The sequence below is a fragment of the Rhineura floridana genome, chromosome 1 (assembly GCF_030035675.1).
Source record: "Rhineura floridana isolate rRhiFlo1 chromosome 1, rRhiFlo1.hap2, whole genome shotgun sequence".
Taxonomy (NCBI): domain Eukaryota; kingdom Metazoa; phylum Chordata; class Lepidosauria; order Squamata; family Rhineuridae; genus Rhineura; species Rhineura floridana.
Window position 1 is genome coordinate 97258916 of NC_084480.1, and position 9090 is coordinate 97268005.

The 9090-nt window shown below is 44.0% G+C and overlaps 1 pseudogene; it reads left to right on the forward strand.

Annotated features, from left to right (window-relative positions):
* The first annotated feature begins 849 nt into the window (after nucleotides 1–849).
* LOC133375949 (U1 spliceosomal RNA) lies at nucleotides 850–999 on the forward strand (annotated as a pseudogene).
* The last annotated feature ends 8091 nt before the right edge of the window (nucleotides 1000–9090 follow it).

The following is a 9090-nucleotide window of genomic DNA, read 5'->3' on the forward strand; positions in this document are numbered from 1 at the left end:
CACTCTCTGATATGCATAGTTTGTTCCATGCTTCGCCAAAAGAGAGTGTGAGAGTGAGGAAAGGGTATCTGGGGTTTGCCAAATGCTTATGACAGAGTATGCATGCAGAAGGTCTGCTCTGTCTGTGCAATGGTAAAAGGAGAATCTCCTTAATTACTGCTAAAATTTAAGCAGAACCCACAACGAAGGCAGCTTGCTTGTTCCAATTGAACAATTGAAACAATGCCACAAATTCATCTGCCTGCAGGAGATAGAAGGCTTGTGTGCTTATGACCCAATCATGTAAATCCTCTCATATTTCTTGTCAACAGGTCCAAGGCACCAGTTAAAAGCAAAAGCGATAGACCCATTACAAGCGGCAGACTTTCCAGCTTATTTCTAACAGCTAATAGAGGCCAGCTCAAGGCATAATTTGACTAAGGGAAACAAACAGGCATGGTCTGTCCTATTTTCACAACTTCCAAAAAACTTTTCCTTCCAGGATTATATCTAGTCTAAACTCCTCCCTCCTGTTTTGTTAGACTTCATCTCACTTATAGCATAATGAACAAGGTTACTGGTTTCAGTGGACTTAAGCACACTAACAGTGCAATCCTATACATGTCTACTCAGATGTAAGCTCCAATGAGTTCAGTGGGACTTCAATCCCTGGGAAATATGTATAGGGCTGCAGCCATAACACTGTGCTAGATTGCAGCCAAAGGCTGGAATCCTGTGCACGGTAAAGCAGCTTAAATTCCAATGATGTCAATGAGATTTAGGCAGCCAAACTGTGGGTAATTCCAGCCACATATAGGAACATATGAAGCTGCCTTATATCGAGTCAGACCATTGGTCTAACTGGCAGCAGCTCTTACCTGGCAGGGGAGATACCATGATCATGAAGGTGGTTTTCCTACGGTGAGGCTCATTCATTGCACTCCGGGTGCGCTGACCCCAGCGATTTCCCCAAATGCGGGAAACTCAGCTGCAGCAGCTCTCCAGGATTTCAGACCTGGGGTCTCTCTCAGCCCTACCTGTTGCCAGAGATTGAACCTGGGACCTTCTGCATTGAAAGCAGATCCTCTACCACTGAACCACAGCGCATTATTACAACACTATTCTGATTAAAAAGGGTTTTTTTCCCCCATTCTGTGTGATCTTAGGTTCCCCTGTACCTTCCTCTGGGGACCATCAAGGATCCTGTAACTAAATATGGGATGTAGGGCTAACCTGCGCTCTAAAACATTTTTCATCTAGAAAGCCCCATGGATATGCTCACTTTGAATGCTCTCAGGCCTGGGGATATTATTAATATCAAATTTGAGGTGAGGAAGGGTTTTGGAGGATTGGGTGTCTTCCCCTATGACCTGTAGCTCAGCCTTCATCAACCTGGTGCCCTCGACATGTTTTGAACTGTAACTCCCATCAGCTCCAGCCAGCACAAGCATGCTGGGCCTGATAGGAATGGTAGTCCAAAACATCTTGGTGGTTCCAGGCTGACAAAGGCTGCCATGGCTTGTCCCACCTACTTGGGTTACCAACACTTGTTTGTTCCAAAGGCATTTTGTTTCTCTGCATGACTGTGGTCTGCAAAAGTTGGTTTGTGATGGTAGAAACGGAGGGTTGCTGGGCGAACAGTCCTACCATGCAGGCTACATTTGGACTTAATGGCAATGGTTTGATTCCTTATAGCCTGCCTGCTCAATCTCAGTGTAAACCTAACACAAATGCATCAGCAGATTGATACCTAGTCTGTATCCTTAAGAAAGTAAATATACAACATCTCAGAGTGCATTAACAAAGAGCTGATTCTTCCATGAATCTAGTAGCATGGTTGATGTTTCAGCATGGTCAGGTTTCTACCATGCTGCACTGGACAGACCTGGGACTACATGGGAGCGTCAGAGTACATAACAACTCCACATTTCAGATATTACAGTGCAGTGTGAAACTTGACTATGCAGAAGTAGCAGACAAGCCACAAAAGTGAGAACCAGCCATAAGTCATTGTGATGCTATTCTGAATCCTGAGTAATACATCAGGATTCAAGCATATGCTCTGGTATAAATATATATATATAAAGAGAGAGAAAGAATGTGGGGGGCCCCCAAATATGCTTTTGCCCCGGGCCCCGCACATGCTAAGGGCGGGCCTGAGGGGGTGGATGTCACCCCATTGTCATGGTCAGATCACTTCCTGGTGAAGTTTAGACTTATGGAGCCGATCCTTCCCTGCAGGGGTGGTGGACAGATTAAGATGGTCTGCCCCTGGAGACTAATGGAATCCACCGGATTCCTGAATGCCCTGGGGGAGTTCCCAGTAGATAGAGCAGGTGACCCTGTTGATGCCCTTGTCACGCTGTGGAACAGCGAGGCGTGTCGGGCTCTCGACACGGTTGCCCCTGAGTGCCCTCTCTGGCACTGTGGAGCCTGGCTTGCACCTTGGTACACCAGTGAGCTAAGGGCTATGAAACAGGCTGGACAAGTAGCGCAAGTAGTGAAAGACGTGCTAAGAGGCTGATCGGGCACAAGTAAAACATCATAACAGTGCCTACTGTGTGGCGGTGAGGGCGGCGAAGAAGGCCCACTTCTCTGCCTCCATCGCATCCTCAAGTAGCCTTCCAGTGGAGCTTTACCATATTGTCAGGGGTCTGTTGACATCAACTCCAGGAAATGGAGTCTTAGACCCTTCGGAGGCCCACTGTAAATTGTTTGCAAGGCACTTTGAGGGTAAAGGTGCTCACCTCCGTAGCAGTCTTGATGCCCCATCTACATCTACTGTAGTCCCCAATGAGGTGTCCAGTGCAACATCTGCTGCAACTTCTTGGGAACGGTTTCAGTTGATGCGTCCTGATGATGTGGACAAGGTGCTTGTGATGATGCAGCCAGCAATGTGTCCTCTCGACCCTTGGCTTATTAAAGCTTGCCGAGGGTGTCTGACCGAGTGGATCCAGGGAGTGGTCAATGCATAATTGCGAGAGGGAGTGGTTCCAGCCCCCTTGAAAGAGGCAGTGATTCGACCACTCCTGAAAAAGCCCACCCTGGTTTGTGACAACTACCGAGCGGTTGCAAATACCCCCTTCTTAGGGAAGGTGATTGTGAGGGTTGTGGCGCAGCAACTGCAAGTACTCTTGGATGAAACAGATTATCTTGACCCATTCCAGTCTGGGGTCAGGCCTGGTTATGGGACTGAATCGGCCTTGGTCGCCCTGATGGATGACCTTTATCAGGAGAAGGACGGGGGAGTGCGACCCTGTTGTTCTTACTTGATCTCTCAGCAGCTTTTGATACCATTGACCATGCTATCCTTCTGGGCCGACTTGGTGAGATGGGTATTGGAGGCACTGTTTTACAGTGGTTCCGATCCTATCTCCAGGGTCGTTCTCAGAGAATAGCATTGGGTGCCTGTCTTTTGCCCCCCTAGCAGCTGTGCTGTGGGGTACCTCAGGGTACCATCTTGTCCCCCATGCTGTTTAACATCTATATGAAGCCCTTGGGAGCAGTCATCAGGAGCTTTGGGGCGAGCTGTCAGCAGTATGCTGATGATACCCAGCTCTATTTCTCCGTAACATCTGAATCGGGAGAGGCCGTGCAAGCCCTGGACCGCTGCCTGGACTCAGTGGTGGGCTGGATGAGAGCCGATAAACTGAGTCTGAATCCTAGCAAGACAGAGGCGCTGTGGGTTGGTGGTTCCCGAGTTTGGATAATTGGTCAGTTGCCTGCTTTGGATGGGGTCGTACTCCCTTTGAAAGAGCAGATCCGTAGCCTGGGGATGCTCCTGGATCCATCTTTGTCGCTAGAGGCCAAGGGGATCTCAGTGGCTAGGAGTGCCTTTTACCAGCTTCGGCTGGTGAGACAGCTGCCGCCGTTTCTGGACTGGGATACCCTAACCACTCTTGTCCATGCACTAGTAACCTCTAGATTGGATTACTGTAATGTGCTCTATGTGGGGCTGCCCTTGAGATTGGTCCGGAAGCTGCAGCTGGTGCAAAATGTGGCAGCAAGACTGCTCACTGGAGCAGGGTATCACCAACATGTCACCCCGCTGCTGAAAGAATTGCACTGGCTGCCCATTTGCTACTGGGCCAAGTTCAAGGTTCTAGTTTTGGCGTACAAAGCCCTATACAGCTCAGGACCAGGATACCTGAAAGACCGTCTTACCCCTTATATGCCCAGTCGATCACTGCGCTCTGCACATGAGGGCCTCCTGCAGATACCATCTTATCAGGAGGTTCGTTCTGTACAATATAGGAAACAGACCTTTAGTGTGGCGGCACCTACCCTGTGGAATTCCCTCCCTTTGAATATTAGGCAGGCGCCATCTCTGCTATCTTTTCAGCGCCTTTTGAAGACTTTCCTCTTTCAACAAGCCTTTTAAGTTGAGACCTATCCCAGTCTGCATCTGTGTTAGAATTGTTTAATATGTTTTTTAATAATGTTTTTAACCCTTTTTTAAGGTTGTTTTTTAAAATGTTTTTAATGCTGTTTTGTTTTAATGTAGTTTAAGATTTGTTTTTATGATGTTTTAAAGTGTTTCAGTGCTTTGTTTGCCGCCCTGGGCTCCCACTGGGAGGAAGGGTGGGATACAAATTAAATAAATAAATAAATAAATAAATTTATGTAAGTGTAGCTACCTAATTGCCTGTTCCATCTTTAGACTCTCTCTCTCTCACACACACACACATACACACAAAGTTGTTGAGCTGATCCGTGACTGTACAGAACAGAAAAGCTTTGTTTTTCATATATGATCAGGTCAACCCACACAAGCCACTGCCATGCACAGAAGTGGCTGGTGTCCACTGGTATTGCTGGGCAGAAGGCAGAGGGACCAACAGTGGGTGGAGCCAGAGCCAATGACAACCAACTAAATCCAGTTTTGTCTCCATCCTCATCTCTCTTTTCCTGGAGCATGATGCCTCTAGACTATGACAAAAATAGCCCAACAATGCCTCATGCATTTATTCTATCCCACCATCAGATTTCTCCTGTAACATAGATTTTCTAAGTAAATATAAATAAGATTTTTTGCAGGTCAACAAATATCAGTTTTATTTTCTTCTGTTCACAGATATAGGCATTTTGCAAAACTATTCTAAACTGCCTTTCAACAAAAGGGTATACAAAACAAATATAAAAATATACAGTAACCAATTAAACAAAGTATTAAAATAGATTGAAACAAATCTTAACACTGATTTCAGCTAATCTAAAGGCCTGGCAGAATAAGTATCCCTTAGCCACTTTCCAAAAGAACATGAGTGAGCCACTCAAGGAAGTGCATTGCTTTGCTCCAGAGCCATCATAGAAAAGGTCCTGCTCCTGCTGTGGTACAGTGGTTAGAGTGTTGGACTGCTATTAAGGAGATTTGGGTTCAAATTCCCATTTAGTCATGGAGCTCACTGGGTGTCTTTGTGCAGGTCCTATCTCTCAGCCTAATCTTCTCACTGTACCACTGCATTGATGATGATCGGTAAGTTCCTATCACATAGTTGTAGTAAAAGCTGGTACTTGGGGTCATACAATTCAGGTCTGGGGATACCTGCAAGCTCCACACCTGCTCCTTAAGGGGAGAGGGTGATTCCCATCAAGAACATACATTTTATCAGCTAACCAGCCAGCTGGGTCCCATACTATCAACATCAAACTTTCACTTGTGTACTGCTGAAGAATTTAATCCAACACTGGATAAATTATAATTTGACCAAAGAATTTAGAGAAGAACACAAGTAAGTAACAAACTGCTCTGTACAGGCTGGTCTGTCTTTTGTTGTCTTTATTTATTTTGAATGGTGTGTTTTATTTTTCTGCATGTGGTTATTTTATTTATGTTCTGTACCTTGTCCCGATATCTGTATAAATGAAGAGTGGCTGTAAATATTTTAATTAATAAATTACAAACACAAACAACAACTGACTGAGATCCAAAGAATACTGCAACTGGTTCATAAGCAGATAAGAAGAGCCCTGCTGGATTAGACGAAGGCCCATCTAGTCCATCATCCTGTTCTCACAGTGGCCATCCAGATGTCTACAGGAAGCCCTTAAATGTGACAGATGAATACCATAGAACTCTCACCACTTGTGCTCCTCAGCAACTGGGATTCAGAGGCATGCTGAATCTGACACTGGAAATGTCAGCCATCAAGCCTAGTAGCCATTGACAGACTTGTTCTCCATGAATTTGTTTCAACCCCTTTTAAAGCCATCCAAGTTGGTGTACATCACTACATCCAGTGGTAGTGAATTCAAGAGTGCACTGTGTGAAGTCTGACCTGAATGTGCCAACATTCAGCTTCATTGGATGACCCCCATTTTTAGCATTATGTGAGTGGGAGAAAAACTTCTCTCTCTCCTTTCTCTGCATCATGCATAATTTTATACAGCCAGACTCATGTTCACCCATATATTTTTCCCCTCTATAAAGCCCCAAATGTTGCAACCTTTCCTCACAGAGAAAGTTCAACATGCCCATAGGCCAACTGGACATGCTTAAAGTACCAGTTTGGATCCTCGTCCTTTGGACCTTTAAATTATATTTTCTCTAAGTAGTTAAAGAAGAACATTATTTCAGCAGTAGGAGAGTGGCAGAGAGACTGTGGCTTGCCTATGGCTAACCAGCAAGTTCATGGCCAGGCCAAGATGTGAACTAAAACAGTCAGCTCATAGCCATATAAAGCTGTCAATAAATTGCTCTCGTCTTGCTCCACACCCACTCTTCATTCTCTGTAGGAAATGATCTATTCATGGGAAGATGCAGAAACCAAATAAGGTGTACAGCTAGACTGTCTATGAAGTTGTCTCCAGACAGGTGCACAAACACACCTAGCATTGTTGATGTCACTTGCACCTTACATTTTAAATGCTGCTTTCAGAACACATCACATTATTTATTAAATGTGAAATTTGCTCAAAGGTTAAAAAAACTATTTCTAATATTCTACTATGGATATTAGTGTCTGAGAAATGTAAAGGGTAATACAAGAGTCTGAAAGTTCAGATTATAATCAGGCCATTATGATTCCCACAGTGCTCATTAAAATGGCAACACATTGTTTCTTGGAAGGGACAAGATGCTGACTAGGGTGCTAACAATACAATAATCCATTATCTCACTCTTGTCTCTCTCTCAATTTTTTTTCCTTTCCTTTCAAAAGGTTATGGATTTATGGGAAACAGGGTAGCTTTGGTCACCTTTAAATCAATCGCACCTCATATCCTTTCATAAGTGTGAAATGATTTTTGAGTGATACTGATTATAGCAATTGTAACCTGGCCCCTGGTTAAACCTAATTACAATTTCATGCAGTATTGCACTCCATTATTGTTTCCAGGTAATGTGGCCTCTCTGTCTTCCCCCCTTTCCTTCCCCCCCCCCCGGCAACAGCCTTTACAGACAGCTCCTTGTTAATGAATAGAAATATTTGGGGGGGGGGAGTAATACAGTCTCAAATGACCTCTTTTGCATTGTAAAAAGATATGTGGATTGATAAATACACTAGGATGTGCTATTATCCATTATTCAGTTCTACAATTAGCGAACACCTGGCATCAGGAAAGTGAGATGGCTGTTTGCTTCCCTTTTGAATTAATGCTGATTGCCCAACAGACCCCACAGAGCATACCAATTTCCCCTTGTTAGTAGGGGTGGGGTGTGGGGAATAGGAAAACAAACAACAACAACAAAGCAGCTTAATATTTAGAGACTGGGAAATTGAAAGTTAACTTAGTAAAGCACATGGACTACAGGCGACTGATCACATTTTACAAGGATCCTTCCTTGGATACATTAACTGATTTTAAAAAAAAGATTGATACTAGATGTTGAATGTGGGTGCATTTCCTGATGAAAAACATACAGTTATAAATGTCTCTGTGGCATATTAATACTGAGAATTCCAAAGATCAAAGGATTTGCTTTTATTTTATATTACGCATTGGACACAGGGCCAGCACCCGGTATGACCGGGCCCTTGGGCACCAGACTGCCCCAGGCCAGGGTCATTGTGCTGCTCTACACACACTCAGTGCAGGTGGCACAGGCTTAAATAGGCCTGTTCAGCCCACCTACCTGTCACGTCACTGGGTCAGCATGCTAGTGCACTGTGCAAGCATGCCTGCCATCACTCAAGATGGTGGTAGGGGCACCAACCACTTAGGAAAACCCCTACCGCCATCCTGGGTTATAGCAGGCATGGGCATGCAGTGTGCTGATGCAGGAAGTAGATGGAAGGGTGCACCTATTTAAGCCCACCCCACCTGCATCAAGGAGGGTTGCCAAGAGGGTGACGCTCCCATTCTGTGATCCACGGCAGCCCCTAAGGAGGGGCTGTTCTGGCTGCAGAGGCCCTCAATGAGTGCCTTATTTATTTATGTATTTATTTATTTCATTGCATTTATATACCACCCACAGCAAGTAGCTCTCAGGGCGGTAAACAACATAGAATAAAATACATACATCGCAATAATAAAATCACAAAACATACATGACATAAAGAAAAAAACAAAATACAATTAAACAAATATAAGAAGATAAAACCGGCCCGTCCTTTAAGATCTCCTTTAGACCCTGGTCTTAATATTCCCTCCTTTTCCCAGATTCACCAGACGGGCATTAGGAATAAACTGTTCTCAGTGGGGGCACCAACTCTTTGGAATGCTCTTCCCCAGGAAATTCGTTCTTCCCCTTCTCTGTTTAGTTTCCGTCGCCAAGTTAAGACCTTTTTATTTCGGTTAGCTTTTGAATTGTAATGTGTGATATACTGTATATTTCTTATAATGTTTTATAACTTGTTTGGTATGTTATACTGTACTATGTTGTTTTATTATGCTATTGTTTGCCACTTAGAATTCCTTGGAACTGAAGCGGGATATAAACTTTTTAAATAAATTAAATAAATAAATAAATAAATAAATAATAAAATAAATAAATAAATAAATAAAAGGATTAGTATACAAGATTAAAAAGCTAAAAAGATTAGAATGATTAATGATTAAAATGCCTTACCTGGCTGCCCACTGACACCAGGCCTGTTTGGACAAAAGATGCCTTTAGGGATGGACACATCTGTCAGTTTTGGTTTCTTTCTGTTTCTCATTTGTCCAGTC